A 13,993-nucleotide genomic window follows, 5' to 3' on the forward strand; every position below is an offset into this window, starting at 1 on the left:
GCCCCAGACAACCAGTAGGGCCCTAGACAAGCCAAGGCCAAAGCCAGCAGGGCCCCAGACAATCAGTAGGGCTTGAGACAAGCCAAAGCCTACAGTGCCCGAGACAACCAATAGGGCCCGACACAGGCCAAGGCTAAAGCCAGCAGGGCCCGAGACAAGTAGTAGGGCCTGAGACAGACCAAGGTCAATGCCAGCTGGGTCGGAGACTGGCTAAAGCTAAAGCCAGTAGGGCTCGCAAAAACCAGTAGGACCCGAGACAAGCCCAGGCCACAGTCAGCAGGGCCCGAGACGACCAGTAAGGCCCAAAACAGGCCAAGGCCAAAGGCCCGAAACAACCAGTAGGGCCTGAGACAGACCAAGGTCAATGCCAGCTGGGTCGGAGACTGGCTAAAGCTAAAGCCAGTAGGGCTCGCAACAGCCAGTAGGACCCGAGACAAGCCAAGGCCACAGTCAGCAGTGCTCTTTTCAACCAGTAGGGCCCAAAACAGGCCAAGGCCAAAGGCCCGAAACAACCAGTAGGGCCTGAGACAGGCCAAGGTCAAAGCCAGCAGGGCCTGAGACAACCAGTACGACCCGAGACAAGCCAAGGCCAAAGCTAGAAGGACCCGAGACAACCAGTAGTGCCTGAGACAAGCCAAGGTTAAAGCCAGCAGGGTCCGAGACAACCATTAGGGCCCGAGACAGGCCAAGACTAAAGCCAGCAGTGCCCGAGACAAGTAGTAGGGCCTGAGACAGGCCAAGACCAATGCCAGCAGGGCACGAGACTAGCTAAAGCTAAAGCCAGCAGGGCACGCGACAACCAGTACGACCCAAGACAAGCCAAGGTCACAGTCAGCAGGGTTTGAGACAACCAGTAGGGCCCAAAACAGGCCAAGGCCAAGGGCTCGAAACAACCAGTAAGGCCTGAGACAAGCCAAGGTTAACGCCAGCAGGGTCCGAGACAACCAGTAGGACCCGAGACAAGCCAAAGCCAATGCCAGAAGGGCCCGAGACTAACAGTAGTGCTCGAGACAAGCAGTAGAGCCCGAGACAGGCCAAGGCCAAAGCCAGCAGGGCCTTAGACAACCAGTAGGATCCGAGACAAGCCAAGGCCAAAGTCAGCAGGGCCCGAGACAACTAGTAGGGCTTGAGACAAGCCAAGGCCAAAGCCAGCAGGCCCGAGACAACTAGTAGGGCCCGAGACAAGTCAAAGCCAATGCCAGAAGGGCCCGAGCCAACCGGTAGGGTGCAAGACAAGCCATGGCAAAATCCAGCAGGGCCTGAGGCAACCAGTAGGGTGCGAGATAAGCCATGGCAAAATCCAGCAGGGCCCGTGACATGCAGTAGGGCCCGAGACAGAAGAAGGCCAAAGCTAGCAGGGCCCAAGAAAACATGTAGGGCCTGAGACAGGCCAAGGCCAAACCCAGCAGGGTCCGAGACAACCAGTAGAGCCCGAGACAGGCCAAGGCCAAAGCCAGCAGGGCCCGAGACAACCAGTAAGGCCCGAGACAGAACAAGGCAAAAGTCAGCAAAGCCAGAGACAACCAGTAGGGCTCGAGACAGGTCTAGGCCGAGCCAGCAAGGCCCGAGACAACTAGTAGGGTCCGAGACAGGTCTTCTCTAAGCCAGTAAGGCCCGAGACAACCAGTAGGGCCTTAGACAAGCCAAGGCCAAAGCCAGCAGGGCCCCAGACAATCAGTAGGGCATGAGACAAACCAAAGCCTGCAGAGCCCGAGACAACCAATAGGGCCCGACACAGGCCATGGCTAAAGCCAGCAGGGCCCGAGACAAGTAGTAGGGCCTGAGACAGGCCAAGGTCAATGCCAGCAGGGTAGGAGACTGGCTAAAGCCAGCAGGGCCCGCGACAACCAGTAGGACCCAAGACAAGCCCTGAACTACTGAACATACATTTCAGTAGAAAAACATTTCAGATTTTAAAATAATTTTTTCAAGTTGTTTGTTATAAAGTATTCTAATTTACTGAGATAATGACTTCTGTGCTTTCATGGGCTGTAAGCCATAATCATCAACATTAACAGAAATAAACACGTGAAATAGATCACTCTGTTTGTAATGACTCTGTATAATATATGAGTTTCACTTTTTGTATTGAAGAACTGAAATAAATTAACTTTTTAATGATATTCTAATTTAGTGAGATGAACCTGTAAGTAAAAAGCCAAGGGAGTGAATATTTTCGCAAACCACCAGACTTTTTGGATCTAATATATAGGATCTCATCCACACCCCTCAACCCTCCCTCCTGGCCAGGTGAGGAGAATGGCTAATTGTATGCAAAGACATGGGAGAACACATATATTAGAATGTCATATCTTCAGAAACCTCCTAGTGGAATCATATGTTATATTTTCGAAAATACTTTCACCATTTTAGACACGCACAATAATAGAGCCATAATTTGGATTTATATTAAAATATTGGGGTTTTCAAGGCTTAACCCCTTAACAACCCTTGCCGTATTAGTACGCACATTTGCGTTCCCCCCATTCAGTGAGGGCTGCTGCGCTGAGCCCTCACTGAACCGAGCACATGTCAGCTGATTCTTACAGCTGACATGTGCCCGCAACAGCCCCGGGTGGAATCGCGATCCACCCGCGGCTGTTAACATGTTAAATGCCACGGTCAATCTCCGACAGCGTCATAAGCCCCGCCCATCGGTGACCCCGTCACGTGATCGCGGGTCACCGATGGGCGTGCATGACAACCCAGGGTCTGCAGCAGACGCCTGCAGTAGTCATGAGCTGGTCGCTATGAGCGCCACCTAGTAGTTGGCGCTCATAGCACAGGACCAATTCTGCTATATGCAGGGGATCTGCTGATCCCCTGTATGTAGCAGAGGTGATCGGATAGTTGCTGCTTCTAGTCTCCTATGGAGACTATTGAAGCATGCAAAAAGTAAAAAAAAAAAGAAGTTTTTAAAAATATTAAAAAAAATAAAAAAATATAAAAGTTTAAATCACCCCCCTTTCGCCCCATTCAAAATAAAATATAAAAAACCAAAACCCTACATAGACATATTTGGTATCGCCGCGTTCAGAATCGCCCGATCTATCAATATAAAAAAAGAATGAATCCGATCGGTAAACGGCGTAACGAGAAAAAAATTCTAAACGCCAGAATTACGTTTTTTGATCGCCGCAAAATTGCAATAAAATGCAATAACGGGCGATCAAAACATCGGATCTACCCCAAAATGTTATCAATAAAAATGTCAGCCCGGCGCGCAAAAAATAAGCCCTCAACCAGCCCCAGAAAAATGGAGACGCTGCAGGTCTCGGAAAATGGCGCTATTTTTTTTTACCAAATTTTGGAAAAAATTTTCACCACTTAAATATAAAAGAACCTATACATGTTTGGTGTCTATGAACTCATAATGACCTGTAGAATAAGAATGGCAGGTCAGTTTTAGCATTCAGTGAACGTGGTAAAAAAAATAAATAAAAAACAACTGTGGTATTGCACTTTTTGTGCAATTTTACCGCACTTGGAATTTTTTTCCCGTTTTCCCGTACATGAGATAGTAAAACTAGTAATGGCATTGAAAAGTACAACTCATCCCGCAAAAAATAAGCCCTCACATGGTCATATTGACCAAAAAATAAAAACGCTATGGCTCTGGGAACAAGGGGAGCAAAAAACGAAAATGCAAAAACGGAAAATGCTCCGGGGCTTAAGGGGTTAAAATCCTTGCACTTGAATACAGAGAAGCAATAATGTCCACAGATCGCATAAATATCCATGGATGGAAAAAATATGCACCTTTAAAATAATTGCTAAACCTCCAGTGTTTTCATAGGATTTACTAAACTTAGAAAAACACTTAAAGAGGTTGTCAGGTCAAAAGTGATTTGTCTGCAGTCACTCTGTGCGACTGTAGACTTATAAATTTCCCCAGCGCACACACTGTGCGCTGCGGGGATTCGACGGTATGAGACCCGGGACCGGAGGGTACGTATGTGCTATACATACCCCCGGCCAAGGGGCGTGGTCTAGCTCTCCATAAACTTGTATTGAGCGAGGCCTTCTAGTCGGATGCCCCCACTGGCCGTCCATGTCACTAGACGGGGTGCGGCCTCGCTCCATACAAGTTTATGGAGACCGAGACCGCGCCCCTTGGCCAGGGGTATGTATAGTGCGCATACATACCCTCCGGTCCCGGGTCTCATACTGGCGAATCCCCGCAGCGCACAGTGCGTGCACTGGGGAAATTCATACATCTGGAGCGAGGTGGCGCTGAATGGCCGGTGGTATGTATAGTTTTTACATACCTTCTATTACCGGGTCTGAAACCCGCAAATCCCAGAGGCGCACAGTGCGAGCGCTGGGGTGAGTCATAAGTCTGCAGTCACACAGAGTGACTGCAGTCTTATCACTTTGACCGGACAACCCCTTTAACATTGTTTAAGTTGGAACACATTAATAAAATAATTAACACCATAATTCATCCAAGTTTAATAAAAAAATTAAAAAAAACTTTATTAGAACTGTGCAACTCACTGATATTTTGACTTATCACAGCATAAACAAACATTTGGCATTTCAATAGTTATACTTTTTGGCAAGACTCATGGAGCAATTCATTTCTCCAATAAAATGAATAATTAAACAAAAGGCAGAGTAAAACAGCTAAAACCATTCTCTATTTATATATAAAAAAAACAATGTAAAAAAATATTTAACAGAACACAATAATAAAAGAATTATATTAAAGCAGGAAATATGAGTTACATTCACTATTCAAGGAGAACATCGGGTAGAATGAGGTAGAGTGTCAGAACGGATCCCCTGAGAAGAGTTCATACTAAATTAGCTCTGTTACCTACCATAAACTACCAGTATCACCTTTACATAAAGAAAGAAACGGTGAAAACAAATAAAAAAAAATGGGTGTAAAGGTAAAGAACAAAAACAAAATACATTGCAAAGGTAAACATACTAAAATATTTGAAACTTCTTTATATATTGTACATATATAATGCCACACTATTTCCATATTAATGGCTAGCACACTTGTTAGAAATGGTTATCACTGCTCTTAGTTGAAGGTAGCCTAAAATACTTTGCATAATAATGCTGTACAATTCCAAAAATGTCGGCACAATGTGTAAAATGTAATGAAAATAAGAATGGAATGATTTGGAAATCTCCCATAGTAATATTTTATTCACAACAGAACATAGATCACAAGAAGAAAGTTGGACATTTTTCTATTTAATTTTAAAAAATTAACTCATCTAAAAATGAATGGCATCGAAAAAAAAAAAGTTGGGACAAGGTTAACAAAAGTCTGAAAAAGTAAGCGGTACTAAGGAACAGCTCAAGGGTTAATTTTCAACTTAATCATGTGAATTTGTATAAAAATGGCATGTTAGAAAGGCAGAGTCTCTCAGAAGCAAAGATTGTCAGAGGTTGTAAACAACTGTGTCTAAAAATTGTGGAACAATTTCAGAAAAATGTCCATCAACCTGAAATTGCAAAAACTTCCAATATCCCACCACCTATAGCACATTATTTCATCAAAAGATTCAGAGATTCTGGAGAAATCCATGTGCACAAGAGACAAAGCGGACGGTCAATATTGGATGATTGTGAGCCATGTGTCCTCAGGCAGTACTGCATTGAAATAACCGCTATGGCCCTGGCCAAACTTTGATGGCAGCAACCAGGGGCGTACATAGAAGTCATGGGGCCCCATAGAAGAAGCTCTAATTGGGCCCCCCCCCCCCTACAAAAAATAAATATTTGTCTGTGTCACAGAAAAGCAGATCTCATAACTTTCCAGCCTTTACATAGTAATTTACCTCTTTCTGAAGTCGTAGATTCCTTTTTCATTGCCCCCATAAAGTATTATGCCAACAAAAGTGCCCCCCAAACAGTATGATACCCCTATGGTGCATTCCTCCACATGCACAGTATAATGACCCTATTGTACCCCACTTCAACTCCCCCGACAAAGTATGGTGACCCTAACACAGTATAATCCCCCACCTGTGAACCCCACAGAGCCCTCCATACACTCTCATGGCCCCACACAGCCCTCCAAACAGTATAATGGCCCCCACACAGCCCTCCAAACAGTATAATGACCCCCACACAAACATTCACACTGTATAATTGCTTTCATACAGTATAATGGCCCCCACATAGCCCTCAAAATATTATAATGGCCCCACATAGCCTTCCATGTAGTATAATGCACCACCAATAATCTTCCATATAGTATAATGCGCCCCCATAATCCTCCATATAGTATAATGCTCCCCCCATAAACCTCCATATAGTATAATGCGCCCCCCATAAACCTCCATATAGTATAATGAACTTCCCATGGTCCTCCATAGAATATAATCCATTCCCAATAGTCCTCCATACAGTATATTACACACCCCACAGGGTAAAATGCAGCCCCCATATAGTATAATGCACGCCACAGTCCTGCAGTATTATGGGCACCACGTACTCACTGATTTTAAAATACCGTATATTTTAAATAAGCCGACCCGAGTATAAGCCGAGGCCCCTAATTTTACCACATAAAAATGGGAAAACCTATTGACTTGAGTATAAGCCTAGGGTGGGAAATGCAGCAGCTACTGGTAAATTTCCCCATCCTCATATGTGTGGCTCCCTCAATCCCACAATCCCTGGTATGTGTGGCCCCCTCAATCCCACAATCGCTGGTATGTGTGGCCCCCTCAATCCCACAATCCCTGGTATGTGTGGCCTCTTCAATCCCACAATCCCTGGTATGTGTGGCCTCTTCAATCCCCCAATCCCTGATATGTGTGGCCTCCTCAATCCCCCAATCCCTGATATGTGTGGCCTCCTCAATCCCCCAATCCTGGTAAGTGTGGCCTCCTAAATCCCCCAATCCTGGTATGTGTGGCCTCCTCAATCCCCAAATCCTGGTATGTGTGGCCTTCTCAATCCCCCAATTCTGGTATGTGTGGCTTCCTCAATCCCCCAATCCTGGTATGTGTGGCCTCCTCAATTCCCCAATCCTGGTATGTTTGGCCTCTTCAACCCCCCAATCCTGGTATGTGTGGCTTCCTCAATCCCCAAATCCTGGTATGTGTGGCCTCCTCAATCCCCAAATCCTGGTATGTGTGGCCTCCTCAATCCCCCAATCCCTGGTATGTGTGGCCTCCTCAATCCCTAAATCCTGGTATGTGTGGCCTCCTCAATCCCCCATTCCTGGTATGTGTGGCCTCCTCAATCCCCCATTCCTGGTATGTGTGGCCTCCTCAATCCCTAAATCCTGGTAAGTGTGGCCTCCTCAATCCCCCATTCCTGGTATGTGTGGCCTCCTCAATCCCCCATTCCTGGTATGTGTGGCCTCCTCAATCCCCCATTCCTGGTATGTGTGGCCTCCTCAATCCAAGTATCCTGGTATGTGTGGCCCCCTCATCCCCCAATCACTGCACATAAAACAATAAACACTTATACTCACCTTCCTTCCCCCCCTCTGCTCCAGCGCTGCGTCCTGTCTGCAGCAGCTCATCTCGGCATCTGAGCTGCGCGCGCTCTCAGAAGCCGAGGTGAGCGGCTGCCGGCACATTCACTCCTCTCCACGCCGGGACTATGGGCGTGAAGCGTGAATATGCTTTCTCTTCAGCAGCGGGGACTGACAGGAGCCGCTGCTCTGCGCTCCTCCCTGCCGCTACTAAAGAGAATGAATATTCCGTCTTCTCCACGCCCATGGGAGTGGAGAAGAGGGAATATTCATGTCTCTTTAGCAGCGGGCACACGTGGTAGCTGCAGCAGTGGCTACTGTGTGTGCTCCGCTCCTCCACTGCCGCAACCCGCTCCTCTGCCGCCGCAACCTCCTACTCACCTATCCTCCTCGTTCCCACGTTCTGCTTGGGGCCCTCATGAGCCCCCTCCGGCCACGGGCCCCATAGCAGTGGCGTGGTCTGCCGCCATTGGCAGCAACTCATCTCAGTTTCTAAATTAGATAACTATTTTTTGCAAATGAAATGGAAAAATGTGTAACTTTTATCTTCTACTATATGTTCTATCATCTGGTGTGAATAAAATATGGCTATAAGACTTCAAATCATTGCATTCTTGTTTTCTTTATATTTACACAACATCACAACTTATATTGAATTATGGTTGTACATTTGGGGTCTGTCTAAAGGAATGGTAAAGTAAAGACATGCAAAAGTGCAAAATGAGTATGAACTGGTGTGATTGACTTAAAAAGAAATCTTTTGTTTTAATACCAAAGAATCCTTTTATTGAACGCCCACAATAATGTTTGTACATAATTCCAGAATTGTCACTTCTAGCTATGAATGAAGGAGTCGTATCCATCCTTTGATGGTGAAATTACCCATATGCCAGCTTGATGAATTAGAAACCAAAGGAGAGAAGTTTACTTAAAATGGTTATATTTTTCTTTTTGGCACAAATCCTATATTTTTAATAACCCTTGTGGCTTGATTTCATGTGAACATATAAATTATGATTAGTAGTAGGAAATGTTTCACAGGTGCCAGTATTTAATAAAATAATCTACATTGTATCCAGCTTAATTACCATATACAAGAAACTGTAAGGCATTGGTTTTTGTTGCTTTTTTTTTTGCAGGCAAAACCTGCTCTCTTGGCAGTAAAGAAGCTGCTTACAAAAAGCAGGTTTAGCTGCATACTTTAGGATCACAAAGTTCAGCTTTGCTTCCACCACAGAAGCATGAACAATGCAAGGTGCTAGGTCACGAATGAAAGACCCATAAAACTATTTTGGAAAAAAAGGCAATTTGATCAATTATTTAGTGTAGTGGGAAAATATTTTTATATGTGAAGAAATAGTGACTATTCTGAACAAAAAAAAAAGTTTACATGAGTTCATGAAAAAATACACAATTACAAACATAACAGGGGGGAGTGAATTGATCAGGAGTTGGTTTCCTAAGACATTGGCAGAGCATTGAGTTTGTAGGACACTTTACTTTCACAATTTGGTCAGTCCTTGAGTTGGTTGGGTATTGTTTAATTTCACACTTTGGTCAGCCAATTTTTACTTTATGCATATGACTAATTTAATTAAACTGTACTAATCCTAACTGCCATTCTAAGGTGAGGAGACCAAGACATTATGGTTAAAAGTTGGGAAGATCACAAAAATAAATGCGTTTCACATTCTGCTGTACCAGCTTTTTTCACATAGCAAAACCTGATACCAGTATTTTTTGCTGCATTTTTGCACAAACGCTGCAAAAACGCTGAAAGAAGAGACACGCTGCAGTTTTCAAAAATGCATGAGGTGAGCTGAGTTCATTGGACATGACCTCGGCTCGTCACAGCCAGACACTGAGGAGCGCAAGCATGCCTGCGCTTCTCAGTGTCTGCGGCATGGCAAGCTGGATGGCAGCTTTCGGCTGTGATCCAGCCTGTCATGTGAATTTAGCAGAGCTGAAGCTGTCCTGGGAACCATGGAAAGGTAAGGATGAGGTTGCTTTATTATTTTACTTTTATTGCAGAAGACATTGGCTTCAGCTGGAATGGGCGTGATGGTAAGTAGGGTTTAATTTAGAACAGTAAAGAATTGTGTGTTTATTTCAATTAAAGGACTTTATTCTGGGTGTTTGTGTTATTTTTTAACTTTGACTATGGGGTTAGTAATGGGGGTGTCTTATAGACGCCTCTCCATTACTAACCTGGGCTTGATGTCAGCTGGCATTATAAGCTGACATCAACCCCAACCCTATTACCCCACTGCCACCGCCTATGGGCAGTGGGAAGAGCGAGGCTAAGTGCCAGAATTGGCGCATCCTATGGTTGCTCCATTTCTGGGGCAGCGGACGGCTGGTGTTTCTAGCCTGGGAGGGGGCCAATATTCATGGCACCCTTCCTGGGCTAGTAATATCAGCCCCCAGCTGGCTGCCTAGCCTTCGCTAGCTATTAAAATAGGGGGGACCCCACGTCATTTTTTTGGGGGTCCCCCATTTTAATAGCTAGTAAAGGCTAGGTATTCAGCTGGGGGCTGATATTAGTAGCCTGCGAAGCTCCGTGGGTATTACCCCCTTCCCAGGCTTCAAACATCTGCCCCAGCAGTCTGCTTAACCTCCGCTAGAGACTAAAATTACGGGGAACCCCACGCCAATTTTTTTTTTAATAAATCCTTTATTTTAACACTAAATGACAAGTACAGTAATCAACACTATCGCTGTACTTATTATATATGTGACTGACATGTTTCTATCTATCTAATCTATGTGTGATGCTCTATTCTTTCTATTCAAAATTGTCGGGTACCGATGCTGAATTGCCGGCCGGCTTTTTTAAAGAGACGGTGCATGAAAACACTATTATTTTTTTTAATAAATCCTTTAACACTAAATGACAAGTACAGTAAGCTGAGCGCTGCCATCCAGCTTGTCATCCTTCAGAGACACTGCAGAGCGCAGACATTATGGGAACTTCCGATTCCGGTATTCGATATTCTAAAAGTATCGGAACTCCGATACCGCGAATATCGGTCGATACCCGATATTTCAGTATCAGAATGCTCAACACTAGTGGACACATATAACTTATGTTTGCTAGACACTGCGCACAGACATGGCACCTGGCGTGCCATATCATGATAATTTGCGCACACTTTCCAATAGCAAACCTGTCTGAACGATTAACAAAGTAAAGGATTATGATTTTTAATTACCCCTGCATGTCATCTGGTTAACATTAAGTGATGATCACAAGATATGAACAGTTATACGCAAAGCATCTAAAACTACTCAGTTTTTATAGCAAAAGCTGCTTTCTGTACACTAAAGTAGCAAGACACGACCGAAAAATACATCTTTGGTTACAATTTTTCCCTTAGTATATAAAGCAATATGTTAAAAAATAGGTCATCTAATACTGTTATAATAAAGAGCTAATAGCTAAATACTAAACTTGTAACTTGGAAGTTTTTGGACTTGACTAGTTAAAGACTAAGGTAGTTTAAAATGCATTTCTGCACTAATACAGTCACTACTACTACTTGGCAGCTATGCCAACAACAAAATAGATTTTTTTTTTCTTTTGGGAAAAAAAATATTTTATCCCTTAAGCAATAAAGAACAATCTTTGGTATGATAAGGCAAAAAAAAAAAAAAGCAAGCACAGTTTTTGAAGACTGTATATAATTTACCAGTCACATACGAAGTAAAGAGATTATGGGAACTTATTTTGTGATAAAGCAAAGTTCAATTCAATACAGTGGTGGCCAAAAGTATTGGCACCCCTGCAATTCTGTCAGATAATACTCAGTTTCTTCCTGAAAATGATTGCAATCACAAATTCTTTGGTATTATTATCTTCATTTAATTTGTCTTCAATGAAAAAAAACACAAAAAGAATTGTCCTAAAGCCAAATTGGATATAATTCCACACCAAACCTAAAAAAGGGGGTGGACAAAAGTATTGGCACTGTTTGAAAAATCATGTGATGCTTCTCTAATTCGTGTAATTAACAGCACCTGTAACTTACCTGTGGCACCTAACAGGTGTTGGCAATAACTAAATCACACTTGCAGCCAGTTAACATGGATTAAAGTTGACTCAACCTCTGTCCTGTGTCCTTGTGTGTACCACATTGAGCAAGGAGAAAAGAAAGAAGACCAAAGAACTGTCTGAGGAATTGAGGAACCAAATTGTGAGGAAGCATGAGCAATCTCAAGGCTACAAGTCCATCTCCAAAGACCTGAATGTTCCTGTGTCTTCCGTGCGCAGTGTCATCAAGAAGTTTAAAGCCGATGGCACTGTGGCTAACCTCCCTAGATGTGGACGGAAAAGAAAAATTGACGAGAGATTTCAACGCAAGATTGTGCGGATGGTGGATAAAGAACCTCGACTAACATCCAAACAAGTTCAAGCTGCCCTGCAGTCCGAGGGTACAACAGTGTCAACCCGTACTATTCGTCGGCGTCTGAATGAAAAGGGACTGATTGGTAGGATACCCAGGAAGACCCCACTTCTTACCCCGAGACATAAAAAAGCAAGGCTGGAGTTTGCCAAAACTTACCTGAGAAAGCCTAAAACGTTTTGGAAGAATGTTCTCTGGTCAGATGAGACAAAAGTAGAGCTTTTTGGGAAAAAGCATCAACATAGAGTGTACAGGAAAAAAAAAAAGAGGCATTCAAAGAAAAGAACACGGTCCCTACAGTCAAACATGGCGGAGGTTCCCTGATGTTTTGGGGTTGCTTTTCTGCTTCTGGGACTGGACTGCTTGACCGTGTGCATGGCATTATGAAGTCTGAAGACTACCAACAAATTTTGCAGCATAATGTAGGGCCCAGTGTGAGAAAGCTGGGTCTCCCTCAGAGGTCATGGGTCTTCCAGCAGGACAATGACCCAAAACACACTTCCAAAAGCACTATAAAATGGTTTGAGAGAAAGCACTGGAGACTTCTAAGGTGGCCAGCAATGAGTCCAGACCTGAATCCCATAGAACACCTGTGGAGAGATCTCAAAATGGCAGTTTGGAGAAGGCACCCTTCAAATATCAGGGACCTGGAGCAGTTTGCCAAAGAAGAATGGTCTACAATTCCAGCAGAGCATTGTAAGAAACTCATTGATGGTTACCGGAAGCGGTTGTTCGCAGTTATTTTGACTAAATGTTGTGCAACCAAGTATTAGGCTGAGGGTGACAATACTTTTGTCTGGCCCATTTTTGGAGTTTTGTGTGAAATGATCAATGATTTGATTTTTGCTTCATTCTCTTTTGTGTTTTTTCCTTGCAAGCAAATTAAATGAAGATAATAATACCAAAGAATTTGTGATTGCAATCATTTTCAGGAAGAAACGGAGTATTATCTGACAGAATTGCATGGGTGCCAATACTTTTGGCCACCACTGTAGGTACTAAAAACATGACTGAGGAATGAAGTACCTAATGAACTTAAAAAAATATTACTTTATCAAAAGTATTCACCAAATAATTCATACTCTCAGGAGCTGCAGAAGCTGAGATATTGGGTGTCCTTCCGCAGGGTCTTTACACTAGAGAGCTGGCTTATGCCTGAAAACACCACTGATCACCTTGTCCTTTAGTTCTCCTCCATACTATAGGCTTCCATACTCATTACCTGAAAGTAGTCGGAACCCACATATTTTGATGGGACCAGCTCAGGCCCAATCAAAGGTGTCAGGAAAGAGAAAGATTGGGCAGATTGGAATCAAATTCCCAGTCCTCTTATTCTCCTGCCAGATAAACCAAGTGTTCATGTGTTAGGGGGAGGCAGGAAGGAGCGGATAGCCAAAATGCCAGTTCAGTGGGCAAATATTTCATGTGTACAGGCATCATCAAAAAATGACCTATTGTTTAAATCAGGTTTTTTGTGTTAAGTGTAAACATTTTGCAATCTGTTTTAAAAAAATGTAAAAAAAAAAGAAATCTTGCAATTTTCACAATGGGCTTTTTAGACTATTGATTCAGGAACCACAATGGTCCGCTACCGACTATCTTTTGTATTGAAGTGTCAGATGATCCTGTGCAAAGTGACATTGTGAAGGGAGGTGAAATCACTACTGTGAATGGTGGAACTTGTGTTATCAGCTGTGTATCAAGTTGTTAGCTGTCATTGTAATAATGTCTGATGATAAGGAGCCTCCTGAAAACCCTTAGTAAAAGGACAAGAAAGTAGAAGTCTAAAAAAGCCCAAGTGACCAGTGTTAAAATTTTAGAGAAAACAAAAGAAAAAGAAAATTACCCGTTTTGTTTTTTTAGATACATGCAGCAGAAAAACTGGATTTAAACAACAGGATAATTTCTGATGACAGACTCCCATTAATGCAGTGTAAGGACTCCTCAGATCCCAGCTTCCAGAACTGCTGTACAGAAGAATTTTGGATAGTTGGAAATGAGATTATCTGCTCCCACATCTTAACTATCAGGTGTTAAGCTGCTTATAGACATTAAATATGCAGGATGGACGATATAACTTCTATACGAGTTGTCCAAAGTGTCTGGCAACTGCTCCCGTTCTCCTCCATGGAACGAA

Source organism: Phyllobates terribilis, unplaced genomic scaffold (assembly GCF_046119375.1).
Source record: "Phyllobates terribilis strain yellow unplaced genomic scaffold, ASM4611937v1 Scaffold_11__3_contigs__length_659146591, whole genome shotgun sequence".
Lineage (NCBI taxonomy): Eukaryota > Metazoa > Chordata > Amphibia > Anura > Dendrobatidae > Phyllobates > Phyllobates terribilis.